This window comes from Melopsittacus undulatus, chromosome 4, assembly GCF_012275295.1.
Source record: "Melopsittacus undulatus isolate bMelUnd1 chromosome 4, bMelUnd1.mat.Z, whole genome shotgun sequence".
In the NCBI taxonomy this organism is placed as follows: domain Eukaryota; kingdom Metazoa; phylum Chordata; class Aves; order Psittaciformes; family Psittaculidae; genus Melopsittacus; species Melopsittacus undulatus.
In genome coordinates, this window is record NC_047530.1 from 45,236,231 (window position 1) to 45,251,853 (window position 15,623).

Genomic DNA, 15,623 nt, shown 5'->3' on the forward strand with positions numbered 1-15,623 from the left:
AAAACATTAAAAAAATAAAAGGCTGAACATTTTCTTCTAGTACTTATCTGTGAAACTGTCGTGGCATCAAAAAAAACTTGCAAGAATTAAAAAAATAATTAAAAAAAGATCACGTTCTGTTTACTTGGCTAGGATAAAGGTACTGTACAAATCTATTTTGAGTCAACTAAATAGTGTAATTGTACTACAGGCAAGTTTATTGAGCTCTGTAATTTCTTTTTCTTTGCATCACATTGTATTTTCTTGCTACCAGTTAGATCTATTTACATTCATTTGATATATCATGATAGAAGATGGTTTACTAATTTTGATCACTAAATTGGCTTTTTATCCAGAAAGAACTCTATTGCCACAAGAAGTCTGCAGTCACCTAAACATCAGGGAAAGACAGAAAGCTCAGCAGCAAATCCAGCAGCATGCAAAGCTGGAGAGCACTGACTCCAGGGCTTCTCTTTGTTGAAAAATGTAGGAATTTCAGTTTTCAGTTTCAAAACATAAATACAGGGTAACTGCCTGTCATTTAAAAATAGTAAAACTCAGCCTCAGGCAACAATAGTTAAAAGGAAGGTGTCATGTTACCACATCACAAATTTCAGTTTTATGTATTTTTTACATATATTAGTATTGTATCAGTTTTTATTATGCAAGAAGTTAGATGTGATAAATTGTTGGCATAATTTAATAAGTAATTAGCAAATCCTAACTCTAAGAAACAAGCAATGTTTACGCAAAATCTATCCTCCCAGCAAGTAGTCATTATTACAGTGATTTTGAGCTAAGTTTTGTTTAAGCATTGCATTTGTTTATAACGTTCTTTAAATAATTTCACACTTTCATTTTACTTTGAGTAGTATCACTTTTCATGCAAGCAAAACTCTTAATTTGCACACATAATCATTGAAGTCAGAGGAGTGATCCTAAGGAGAGAGACTAACAGCAAGAGCAATCTTCCATTAGGGTCGGATAAGCTTCTTAATTCTGTTCACCAGCAGTCAATAGCCACATGGCATCATTCAGAATCCCATCCAGGTATCGGAGGGTGTAGAAAAGATGCAAAAACTTTAGTCAGTACTTCTGTTGAAGGCTGTCTTATTGTTTCATAAGCCTACAATAGTTTCTGAGAATATTATGCCACACTGTTTCTTCTTGTATTCTTGTTTTAACTCATTGCCTGAGTTTGGAGTTCAAAATATGGACAAGTTTGAGTATTGCCTAAAAGAGCAGCCTCACTTTAGTCTTCCCTGTCTCCAGCTGTGCATGCCTACTGCTTTTCTAGTGTAGAACTGAGTGATCATGCAGCCACACCATGTCACTGGCAGATACAAATAAGCAGTTCTGCATACAGAAATAATAACTATCAAAGAAGATTTTTTCATCACAGGAGCAGTCTTGAGCCTGATCACTCTTCACCCAAGCAGCAGAGAATACCCTTTACAATAGCAGTTTGTCAGTACATCACCTTAGCTGAAGCACCAAACTGCCCCTCAAGTAACCTGTTGTGGTGAGCTCTATCAAACATGAGTTAGCCAACATGTGGGCATTTCCATAAATGAATATTCAGCAGTGCCAGCTAATGCATGATGAGTCAGTTTTTAATTTCAGGAGAAGTTTATTGAGGAGCAGAATTTCAAGCAAGTTACTAGGCTAGGAAATGGATGGCGCAGTTGGTCCACTGGCAATGTACAGCTGTTAAACCAGGAAGAAGAATAGGCAACTGGGAAAAACCTAGCTAAATTGAGGATGAGGGTGGATATCGCAAGTAGACCAAATCTATGCTTAGTGTTGGCTTAAGGAAGATGATGCATCACATCAAAAGTATTTGTCAATGCATTGATTTAGAAAATAATAACAGGAAAGGAGCAATAGGAAAAAAGGGAATTGGTTGTGGGTTTATTTAAATAAAGGGAGTAAGGTTGTATTATGCATATTTCACAGTCTTATCTAGGAAAAAACTTTTCAAAATTAGTCTGTATTATTTTATGTGTTCCTTTGTTTCACCTCAAATAACATTGTATTTTCTCACTGAAATATGATTAAGTGACTAGAAGGAAATAGCCTCATGGAAAATATAGACCCAGACATTATGATCAAATTTAATATCTTCAAATGACTCTGTGGCATCATCAGATGAAACTCAGCTCAGTTCTGAAGAATATTTTTGTTTTTTTTGGACAAAACAATAAACGTGTAAAGGAGAGAACCAGCGAGCCCTCACCTCTGCCACACAGATTTGCTAGGCTATGCCCTCCCAAAACACAAGCAGTTTCCCTAATGTGATCTGAGCTTTAAGTCATTACATTACTGAAATGAGACCTATGGCTCTCCCTTATATCATATTGTAACTACAAGAAATTTTTCAGTTACAAGCAAATAAACCTATTGAAGAATTAGGTGTTGGTTTTTTTTTAACTCTTACCAGCTTTGACAACATCCTGCCAGGCAGCTTAGACCTGTTTTACAGGTTACATCCTATTACACCTCTTCTTAGTTACACCAAACTAAACACTGGGTTTGATGCACACATGATGACACATTAAAATGTACAATCACCTTGAAGAGAACATAATACCCCCCTTATAATGAAAAAATTTATACATGATTTAAATCATATGAAAAGTGAGTTTTAGAGAAAACTAGTAATAACAATAGCAGTAACAGAAAGAACATTTTGTTGCTATTAGGCCAAACAAATATTCTTTATCAAATTTTTCATTGATTTAAAAGATAATGTGATACCATGTACTGCTGCATTGTTTAGTGGTATTTTGAAGCTTATTTCTATTAATAGATACAATCTTTACTACGAGAACCTTTTTCTCTCCAGTGCCTTCAGCATTTTTTCAGACTTTTAATAATCTGCCATAAGGAAAGAAAGTGAACTCTTTGCTCTATGAGCAGCAGCATTATGAGAAACTATCATAGAATCATAGAATAGTTAGGGTTGGAAAAGGACCTTAAGATCATCTAGTTCCAACCCCCTGCCATGGGCAGGGACACCTCACACTAAATCATATCACCCAAGGCTTTGTCCAACCTGGCCTTGAACACTGCCAGGGATGGAGCATTCACTACCTCCCTGGGCAACCCATTCCAGTGCCTCACCACCCTCACAGTAAAGAATTTCTTCCCTATATCCAATCTAAACCTCTGCTGTTTAAGTTTGAACCCGTTACCCCTTGTCCTATCACTACAGTCCCTAATGAAGAGTCCCTCCCCAGCATCCCTGTAGGCCCCCTTCAGAAGAGTTATATTAAGGAAAAGAAACTGGTTAAGGACTTTCAAACTTAATTTACCCTACTTTTCTGCTTACCTTGCAATCTGTTAATAATCCTACTTTTATTCACAAAACTTATTACAGGGAGTGAATTTTTGTAAATTAAAGGATTTTTTTTATTTTTTTTAGTTCAACAACAAAAATTGGCCCAGATTTAGTGCTTTTCAAAGTCTAGGGACAACACATCTATCCATTTTGCTGGTCAAAATGTGCTCTTAGGAAGCCAGTTTCTTCTCTCTATTAGGACATACCATTTGTTGCTCAGCATGACAGATGGTCTTCCTCCTTTCCCTGATCTTTAAGTAAGCAAGAATTAGAACTGTACTTTCCCAGTACTCTCCCCAATATCTGATTGTTATTAGGTGGCAATCTGCTCATTAGTATGCTGTAGGTAACTTTCTGTGCTGTGTTATGTAGCCAATTTACATACCAATCCAGAAAAAGCATTGTAAAGGTAGTAAAAACATGGACAGAAGGGTATATGTCACAAGCTAGAAAAAACTGAAATGAAACTGCAATGATACTTGTTTACTGAGCACAACTTGTTGATAGAGACAAACTGCATCATTTTCTTCTCCTGCTTAAAATCTCTTGTGGCATGCAAAGTTTATCGGTTTTAAGTTTCTGAATGGACTAAATAATATGATGACATCTCACTAGAAACAAATAATACATTCTCAGAAGCCAAACAGCCCTATACTTGTTCCTGGTCCTTTACAGGCCATTGCCTCATTTGTAATAGTTCTAAATAAGCGTATTACCTTTCTAGTGCACGGGAGATGAAAAAAAAGCAGTGTTGATACTTTGGGGCTTAGAACTAATGCGCACTATTTATTTGTAGAATTTGTATTCCATTTGACTAGTCAGGTTGGGAAACAAACATAAAATACATATATTACTCACATCTCATGGTCTCCAAAATTGTTTAAAAAAACATACACTGCAAAATTAGAACAATATGGAAATTACTGACTTTACTATTTAGTTTCCAAAGTGTTAACCATATTTTTAAAACAGTAACCTTCTTCACTATAAAACACCACAACTCCTAATATTTTCAGTTGTACTCTTAGCAAGTAAGTCCCTTTATTCAGATTCCTGCTCCTATGATTTGAGCCAGGTGACCTCCATTACAATTTATCTAAGTTAAATGCCAGGCATAATGACATTTTTCCTTACTACAACCATGCAGTTCTAGTTCCAACAAGTTCCAACCATCTGCACTAACTTGCTAGTGACCCCTTTCTAACAGCCACATGGTGAGGAGAAGCTATATAAGCCTTCCAACAAAGGAACAGGGACTTATAAAAAAATTGCTACTGAAAAAGCAGAAAAATTTAAAAAGGATGCCTTAAAGTGTAATAAATATCGCAGAATTATTTAGGTTGGAAAAGACCTTTAAGATCATTGAGTCCAACTGTAAACCTGAAACTGCCAAACATACCACTAAACCATCATAACGGTATCTTTAGAACGCTATTTTTCAAAGACCTCAGAATGAGATGTATATAAAGTCAATTATATTCTTTAAACTGATCTTTCCTATTCAGTGGATTTCTTAGTATTGGTTGGTTGTAAAACATCTTAACTCACCACAGTATTCCTTCAATAAAAATTCTTGTATGCCCTTGTGTTAGTAGCTTCCATTTTACAGTAGATACATGATCACATAAAAGAAAAAAAGGTTTCCAGTATTACAATTCCTGTAAAAATATTTTGCCTGATATTGTGTTGCAATCTCTACTTAAAACCAAGTATCTGCTATAAACTTTAAAATAATAAAATATACTCCTTATAAACCATATTTCAGTGCTGACTCCTTTCTTACATGATTTTGAATTTTTAAGACAGAATGACAGAAAGTACAAACTCAAAGGACACGACAGAACAATGAGAATGAAGGAGATGTTAAAATGGGTGAGGAGAAGAAAACACCCCATCGATATTCAGATGACACAAGTTAGTCAAAGATTTATGCAGATACATATATGTGCTTGAAACCTCTCTTCTCAAACACAAAACTTTGAACAGTGAAAATATTGCCCCTCTTTTCTATGCCTAGTGACAAACCAGTATTCCATCTAAACAGTGTTCTCTAGCATGCCCATTTTTCTGCAAACTGAAAACATTCCAGATCTCCAAAACAATAACTACTAATGAAAAGTATATCTCTTACCATATCAATCTTTTTACCTACTTCCAGCAAAATATTGTGCCAGGTAATTCTCCATCTTTCTTCCAACAGTCACAAAAATGAGCCAATATAGCTTTAAGAGACTAACACTTCTGTAGCAACGCATGTTAGATTAGGCAGGACCCACATGAAGAACTTCTTTCTCCTAGATCAGGTTTGACTGTATGCAGGAAGAAGAGGTTTTAATGTTTTGTAAGGAACTTTTGCATTACTTATAATTAAAAGGATTCAAATATAAGGCTTCTTTTCAGATTTGCAGAAATTATATTAGGCAAAATCTTTTGATTCACAAAGCATTGGCAAGCTACAGCTAATTAGATGAACTAATGGTGCTCTTGTAACCCTAATAGAAACTCTGGGTTACCTGGCACTCCTGATGCATTAGAGACATCTTCCAAGGTACACTTAAGTGGCCACTAGCAACATAGAGATTGGCCAGGTAGTTTTTATATAGTGTTTGAAACAACAAAACTTAATCCATAAAAAGGTAAACCATCCTTTTAATCATCCACTAATCAAATGACATTCATGGTTTCTTACTGATTTCCAAAGTACAATATCAATATATGACCAGACAAGGACGTTTATGCTCTGCTTCTACAAAGTTTCACTTTCACTCCACTTCTTTATAAAAGTGGCATATGTGAAGAACCACAAGCAAATGCTTCTGGTTTCTCACAAAGCTATATAAGGTCACAAGACAGCCTTGGTAAGTCACTTGATAGCAGCAAATCTACACAAGAGGAATCAAAGGAATGGATATATGGTTAACGATCTGACAAAAGAACTCTTTCTGTATGACAACCACCATTACACGGATGAGAATAGATGAAACACATATAAAAGGGACGTATAATCTCCAGGTAGTAAGCACTTTTAGATTTGCTATTAAATTCTGTCATCTAATTAATCTTAAAGTTCACAGAATGTTTTGTCTTCCAATTAGACTAAGTATCTCACTGAAATCTCTTGTAATAACACGCAATAAATTTTAACAAAAGAAGAAAGTATCACAAGATTACAGAGAGCCATTACCTTGAAATATGTGACAATTACAGGTTCTACAATATCTATATTTTATCTAAAAGGTGATATATATTTTAAGAATGATGCTGGAATGAAGATCACAGAACAGAAATCTCTCTTAAAACATTATTTTCTGCTGATGATTACAGCTAAAACAGAACATTAGAATTTCACAGAAATATTAAGAAGTTCAAAGACTTGAACTGAATTTTGCTTGTTAGTGCATTGTTACAGAAGAGAGCACATGAAAAGGAAGAAAAAAAGAGAAGCATAGAGCATATCTAGAAACCTGATACAAAATATTTAAAATATGATAGGATTATTCCCCTAATTCCTCAAACCCATTTTCTGACATAGCTAAATACAAAACTTAAAAAAAAAAAGCTCTGCAGGCTGTTCCTACATTCTAACTGTCCCAAATATTCCCAGCTTAAAAGTACTGCAGAATTTCACTGAATTACATTTTTGACATTGGCTTTTTCAACAGTAGAAAAAAGTTATAGATGGAATTGGGGCCTACAGGGATGCTAGTGAGGGACTCTTCATTAGGGACTGTAGTGATAAGACAGGGGGTAACAGGTTAAAACTTAAACAAGGGAGGTTTAGATTGGATATAAGGAAGAAATTCTTTACTGTTAGGGTGGTGAGGTACTGGAATGGGTTGTCCAAAGAAGTTGTGAATGCTCCATCCCTGGCAGTGTTCAAGGCCAGACTGGACGAAGCCTTGGGTGATATGGTTTAATGTGAGGTGTCCCTGCCCATGGCATGGGGGTTGGAACTAGATGATCTTAAGGTCCTTTCCAACCCTAACTATTCTATGATTCTAGGAAAATAATTAAATAAATATATAGCAATCCTTGATGACACTGATGTCTTTTACAGTAAAAAGAGAATGGGAAGGAAAGAACAGAGTATGTAGTATTTTGAAAGTCTGTTTTTAAAAATCCAGATAAGAGATTTATCATTATACTGCAGGTTGAGCAAGAAATCTAATGCATCATTTCTTTAATAAATAACTTACAAAAAAAGAAATCATTTCCTGCCAGGTCTAGTTTTGAACTTGGAGTATAAATACGGAAATAACTGCATTTGGAACTACTAGTGATTAAAGAAAGGGAAATAATTCTTTTAAGGAGCTTAGTTAGGGTATGAGCTGATTCTTGGAGATTAAAACATGACTAAGTAAACTGAGAAGGAAGTCCACTGGAAGCACTGGCAGATGCTAATGGAAGCTCTGATAGAAAGTAATGTATTTTTCTTCTGTTCAGGGTACTTTCTGAATATAACCTGCCATAATTTGGAAATACACAAAATAATTTGTACAGGTCTTTGCTGGAGGTTTGTTTTTTTCTGTTAATATTTTATCTGTGCTAATTGCACCTTTTGCAATTTTAGTTACAGAGAGAAATGAGACCTCTCCCCCTTGGAAAAAAAAATAAAAAGAGACCGACAGGAAAGTTCTCATCCTTCTTTAGCCTACAACAACTTAGTAAAGCACTCTGTTGTCTTTTCACACACAGCTATGTCAGCAAGTTAAAAGGAAAAAAAAAGGAAATAAAGATGACACACATCCTCAATCCTCATCACTACCAAAATTTTGTTGGCATAGTTCAACCACACCCCAGAACATACTTGCCCAAATCTGTTTGAGAAAGGTGACTAATTTGCAACAAGTTAACAAATTATATTTCCAGCACTAACTCTCCTACTTGACTGTTTAAGAGGTTGCTAATAAAAGATTCTGCAATATTACAACTATGAAAAGTCTTTAATGTAGTAAGTAGTAAACCAGAAAACATTAAAGATCAAGGAAAGGCAACACATATCCCAAAGAAATCACTGTTAACATAGTCTGTTTAAAACTGAGTATTTGACACAGAACAGCATTTAAACAAACAAACAAAACCCTCTGCACTTCAGTCAGGTTTTTATATTCTTCTGCTTCTGGGTACTTAGCAGGGAAAGAACTGAGAGAACAGATGAGTCAATCCTCTTGCTTCAGGTTTTTTTTGACTGGAACTGTTTTCTGACTGCTGAAGAGGCAAACTGCAAGTATCACTACAAACATTGCATTCCAGATAAAGATACATTCATCATACAGGATTTGATGCAAAATGTCATTCCCAAGTTTCATAGCCTTATAAATAAGGGAGTTTTTTCTAAGTGATGTCAACAGCAATTCTTACAGAATGTAAAGACATTAAATAGGTTTAATAGATTATAACATGATCAAAATTATATTTGTCATTTCTCACCCCACTCCTCCAGTTTTACTTCCAAAAATAATTGCCTTAGTTTTTTACTAAGATTTTTGAAGGAAAAACATTTCATAGGGGAAGATTTGACAGGGAGAATTGCAGCTGACATAACTAAATGCCACAAAGCTGTAACTGAAAAGAGAGTCTTATAATGAAACATGCCTGACCAAATTCAGTATAGATGGTAGTAATCAGTCTTGCTGTTTTTTTTTTTTTTTTTAATTGAGTATCAGGAAACAAGCTTATGTACATGGGAGATGAAACAGGAAGAAGCTGTAATTTGTGTGATACTTGAAACACAAGACATACTTTGATTAAATAAACATTTTTAAATAAAAGAATTGTCTTCTTAATCTTTGTCCAAAAGCTTTACTTTTGCTTGTTCAGACATCAGAGTCTCAAGGCAAGAGCTGCATCTTGTTCTGTTTTGTACTGATTAGCATCTTCAGTTTCACTAAACAAAGACATCATATTTTTATTTAATTATTGCATGTCCATGCTTGTTAGTCCCATGAAGCATTTAGTACATAGCCTTTCAGACCAAAGGTCTTTTGCCAGACTTCATTTTCAGAGACACATCTGGCATACCCATATAGTCTGAATTTAAACTCAATTCAGTAGTTAAAAAAAACAAAGCAGAAGAATACTAAAAGGCTATGTTGTATCTTCGAGGCTATTTCATGAGCAGAGAAAGTATTTCCAGCTGCAAAAAGTTTAGGCCAACTGCAAAAGGAGGTGTAAATGCCAAGGTAGTGAAGACGGAAGAAAAATTAAATTTAAAAGAATAATAACAGCAATTAGAAAACCCTCTTATAAGAACATTTCGTACCTTTAGAAGAATCCTTCCATAAAATCCAGCAAGTTTTGAATATATCTTTCTGTAGTGAAAGGTCAAAGATGCTGTCCCACATTAAGTTCTTAGGGATCAAGAACTATTATGTGAAATAATGTATTTGACAAGTTAACAGATCTATCTTTAACTATGTATATTGTAAAATATTAAAAAAAAAAAGAAAAAGCAACTTTGAAAATAAACTCACAAAGCGTTTAAACTTTTCCCCCTTCACTTTAGTGATCTTCGAATTACTTTAGCCTTAAGGAATATTGGGTTGCTTCAAAAATTATACTTATCATCTATGTTTTGAAAGTCTTGGCTGTACTGGATGAAATGGAATGTAATGACTTGTGATGATCACATTAAAACGTCAAAGAAGGAAGTGTTAAAGCAGAAAAATTTGGTTTTATTTGTTTTCTTCAGTGCAACTTTTTGCTAGCAGCATTTCTTACAATAGCTAAATGTTTTTGACATACGACTACAATTAACAAAAAATTATAAACCAAGTTGCTATCTGTCTGAGAGGAGAGATAACAATAAGTTAAAGGCCTGTTAAACAAATAAATACTTAAATATTGGGTTTTATATATATATTTAGTCTTTTTTATCTGTCCAATGCAAATTAATTAACATTTAAAGTCTTGAAAATGGTTAATTGCTTACATGTCATTGTGGTTTTCTTGGTCTGGGGCCTATTGTAGAAGACCGTACTTGAATTTTCATTAAATTTTGCAAGTGTGTCAACAGGCAAATGCACTTCTACCAATAATAATGTTTACAAGTATTTATAAGACTCAAATTTTTTAAAGATTAAACAGGTTGCATAGATCCCCTCACAGGGATCTAACTTTAGCAACAAGATAACCCTCATGGGAAAAAAGCAAGAAGATTAAAACATGAAGTCACAGTATTTCAGTATAATAAGCTTAAAATACAGCAAGATAAAAAGAATGGCTTTGAGACATATGTCAAGTTAAATCTTGATGTAATAAATACTGATTTTACTTCAAGATTTCAGTAATACCATTTAAAATAATTTATAAGATTTAACAACTCCTTAAATGGAGGACAGAAGCAATTCAATACTAAGAATTTACAGGTCTTACATAATTTTCTAAGGGCCCAACTCAACAAAATTTATATGGTATTATGAAGATACTAAGCCCTCCATTATTTCCAGAATTCATGCAGTACAATTTGCACACTTCCTGCCCCTGTTCTCAGGCTGAAATGCTGAAACTCACTATACATACTGTATCTCTACTCTGGCAACACTTACAGGGAAGCAAAATCACAAACATTAATCTGGAAAGGCATTATGAAATTGCATAGGGTTTTAAATGATCATGACAAAATGCATAAACCTCCCTCAGCCTCCCTGTTTCTGGCAGCTCTAGAGTCTACAGGCTCCATTGTCACAGAGGATGGTTGAACTAAACAGATAATTAGGCATACAATCAGATAAAAATAATGAACAAAAATCACAAGGGCTGACTTGTCGTGCTTGGTCATTAAAATATTAATGCAGCCTTTCCTCTTACTGTCTCCAAATATGTGCAAATAAACCTGGATGGTGCCCACTAGCAACAATGACAGGGAGACATGGTTATTAATAACAAAAAATGAGCTTGCGCATAAAGGAAGAATGTATAATTGTATGAAAAATGCTAAAACAGTAGAAACAATTTATACCCAATTAAGGTTCAGATTCCATTGATTTATTTCTATTTGATCACTCCATGACAGACAGCGTCTTGCCTTTTTGGTGCTCTTCATGATGCCTAAAACTAATGGAATATACATTCAGAGTAAATATTTTGAAAATCTTATGAGATCTAAGCTAGAAGAACTTCTTTCATGCCAAAATAGCTAAACCAAAATTAAAAGCTGACAAATGTTCTCAGATGCCAGGAAGACTGGGTGGAGAAAGGGCTGCAAACTAATTTTTGAAAGCACCAACACACAGGCACATGGAAAGTTTTTCTCATTCAGTTCTTAAATACTGTGTAGTAAAGAGCAGCATGTGATCCCATCCTTAACAAGGACCTCTATGACTGTTCTTGGTTTCCTTTTCCTACTCTTGACCACCTCTAAAGAGTATAAATCGTGGTAACTTAAAAAGCTTGCTTTGACTTTTAGTTCCACTTTCAAACATTTTATGTGTGCAAGTTAAAGCAGGATCAAAGGCACAGAAAGGATCATTTAGTTAAATGATACTGTAAAGGCCCAAGATTACATACTCCTTTACACGGACAAATTTCATCAACAGCTGTTCTTAAATAAAGCAGAAAATTACCTTTTTTTCTGCTGCCAGAGTAAAAGCGGGTTGTTAAGTCCTTTCCTAGTTAGGGAAAAATTATCAAAAACCACAAAAAAAAAACAACACCAAACTAAAAAAACCACAAAACCCACAAACCAAACCAACCAAACCAAAATCCACACACAAACCCCAGCAGTTCTTCATGTCCCAGACAGAACTAGATCTTCACCACATTTTTACATCCAGACAGATATCAGTATAAAGCTGACATTCATTAGTTTGGCACTTATTTTGAAAAGCATCCATTTCTCAATTATCTATTTAATATTTGCTTATAGCAAAAAGAGGTCTTCAGTTTCTAATTGTTAAGCTTTCTCAGAGTGAGATTTTATCCAGTTTGACATCATCTTACAGTAACAGATCAATTTCTTCTTTGAAAAGAATTAACAATTTAGTTTTTAATTTAAGTGAACAAGGATTGAATAATGGATCAGTACTTCAGCCTTATCCTAACAAGTTGCAAAATAGTAGAGAAACATTCACCTGCTGTTCACTACTCACTACAGGATTAAGTCACCCAGTCCAATGAAGCTGTATACCTTACACATACTTCTATAAAAACCCACAAGGAAACATGCAGTTCATGGCACTTGACTTTTAATGAGATAGCTGGCACTCAAGTCAAAACTAATTTCCATTGTTAAAAAGGCACTTCACAAGATAGCTTGATTTTGTACCAAACAGCAGCTCTCTACCCTTAGACATTCTGTCTACAGTCCTTCAAATTAAGTTAATGATGTTATGGGTTGACAGTTTCTTTTTTTTTTTTTAGTAAGACAAAAAGCACTGTCCATTTAATCTAAAGTGGCTGAACTATTTCTGCTGAAACTTACCAAAACGATACAAGCACAAGCCAAGCTACCTGAAAGGTTAAAGTTTCAGAACATCACATGTAAGTGATTTACTTCATAGTAATATTACAGATATACTTGTGGAAATAGTCTTAAATGTGTACATAATGGTTTAATAATAACACTTGCACAAAGCATTTGTATAAGTAAAATGATCATTAAATCATCACAAACAATTCAAAGGGTAGATAGAAATAACTAAAATTACTAACAATAAAATATTTTCTGTAATTTCTTAGCAATTTTAAAGTATTTATTCATTTTCCATGAGTCTCGAAGAAAGTAAGGACTCATTGTGATTCCTGCTACACTGTAGGGAAAACTAGTATCACAAGACAAGACAATGGGCCAGTCAGAAGGACTAAGTATATACAGTTCCCAGACCAACTCTCTGTCAGTTATATCATAATGTGATTTATTATTGCGCTGGATAAAGGAGACAGTGCAAAACAGCAAAAGAAGGACTTCAGAATGTCATTATGTGTCCTTTTCCTGCTTGTAAAAGATATTCGGAAATGTCATTACACAAATGCATTCTAACTCAGGGTAACAGTGCAGTAGCCTCATCTGCAACGGTGATTCCCATAAGCTTTACAATATAGAGTAACAGATTGTCTGAAAGCTGTAAATATTAATCACGTGTTTTCCACTCCTCTGCCCTCCTGAGGGCATGAGGCTATTTCCACTGGCCAAATGCTACAGAATCGTAACAATCTGCATCCCACCCTTCTCTATACCCATCCCGTATATTGATCAAGAATAAAAAAGAGCATACAGATTTAAGAGCAATTTTGGGTCGGGACGAAGTAATCCAGTGACAATTTACATTAGCAGCGCTGACAGGAAAAGGGGAGAGAAGGGGGCAGGAAAGAAAGCCACGGACTTTCTTAGGACCGCAAAAGAAACTAAGCGGTCCCAGTTTTCATGATCCCGCAGAAGCTATTTATAAGTAAACAGAGCAAGCGGACGAGATGCAAATGAGGACGAACTAGATCCCTTCTCTGCAGTCCTGAGTTAGTGGTTTTATTTTCTAATCCATTCGATTGCGATAGAAGCCACTGCAGGGAACCGAGCAGATGGGCAGAGCGGTAGAGGAGCAAACGAAAGGGCATTACCTTGCGAGAAGCGGAGCCCTGGGCTCAGATGTTCCAGCTGCTGTTTGAGGTGCAGGGGAGGACATGCGATGCTGAGTAGCTGCGCGCCTGCAGCCGCCCCGAGCTAGCCGTTACCCAGGAGCTCGCCTCCAGCCAGCCCTAGCCCTAATCCTGCTCTTGGCCGCCCGACTCATTCCCGACGCAGGAACCCCTGGCTGTGCGCGTGCCTCAGCACCCCTGCCGTCGGGGGAGGTGACACGAAAGGATTGACGGAGCAAGTGACCAATGGCGGGACTGCGCGGCCGCCCGGCGCTGACGGCAGGCAGGTGGGGGGCAGCTGAGCGGGGCGATGCCCTCCCCTCCGGAGCGCTGGCGAGGGGCCGGAGGTGGTTTGTGGCTCCCTGCGAGGGCCGTCGCTGTGCCATTTATTCTTGCCTCTTGACGTGTCAGCAAAGGGATTCTCCAGCGAAGTGCGGGCTTGCGGGGAGCTAAAAGCATCGAGGCTCCTGCCTGCGTATTTTTGTCATAAACTGCCTTTGCGTAATCCACCAAAGCTGTTGGCCGCCTGGCAGAGCATCACTGCCAATCATACCGCTTACCACAGAAATTGCAATCAGCCCTGAAGTAAATCATACATAACTCTGAACTGTAGCGTTAGAGGACAAGGAATCCTGCTACCCGTTACTTCTAACGCTGCTTGAAGAGGTAAATCACAACACAAGCTTGTTTCCTAAAGGACCTTACAAAATATTTAGCTATTTCAGCTAACAGGATTCTAGAGGGAGCAAGAAAATGAACTAATTTATCGGTCTAAACTTTTGTTTGTTTTTTTTTTTTTTTTTTTTTTACAAGTAATCTTCCATTCCCGCTACTCTTCACTGAAAGTATTCCATTCTGGAAGATGTCGTAAAGGGAACAAAAGGTCTTTGGAACAAGTTAGGTGAAAATAATAGAGACAATTCAGAAGTAACAGAGTTACAGTAAAAATATTCCCAGTAACAGACAAATGGGAGAAAGACAAGGTCTTGTGATTCCCATTGATGTTTAAGACCCTTCTTGATACTGAAACAGTGCAATGAAATATCCTTTCTCACCATAACTTACATACTCCTGAAACTGTCATATTTGGTTCTGCTGAGCTTCATTAATATGTGGTAGGCTTATTAAATTCTTTATTAACTCACTGCAGATTTTTCATAAACAAATGTGGTCTTACTTAAGAGAAATCATCCATCTCCACTTGAAACACTGGGCATTGTCAGATTCCTATCACTTTAGGCCACTCACAACATCATTTTCTGATCAACTCATAACCTGTATATAAATACTGACACAGGTGCTGCATATTGAGACATGTCTGCAGACTATGGAATGGGAAAAAAAAAAAAAAAAGGCTGGAAGTAAGATTTTCTCTTCTGATGTTCAGTATTTTCAAACAAAGTTTAACAATTACTCTGTTAGCAACTGCCCTTTTTGTGAGCATATGGTGTACATGGAGACAGAGTTCACAAAAAAGCAACCAACATGAAATGATCATGTCAGGCTGCAATGTAGGGCACACTGAGAGCAAAACCTAATCTCTGAGAGGTTTCCACTTCATCTGCACTCATCTGCATAATCAGCTTTTCATCTTGTCATAGGATAAATGCAACCTGCCTTCTGCTTCATTTACCCTATATAGAACACTAGTATAGATTTGTATGAAGCAAGCGGTAAGAGCTTATGTAGAAATGTATTTGGAAAAGAGCTGGAAACCATTCAATTTTTAAAG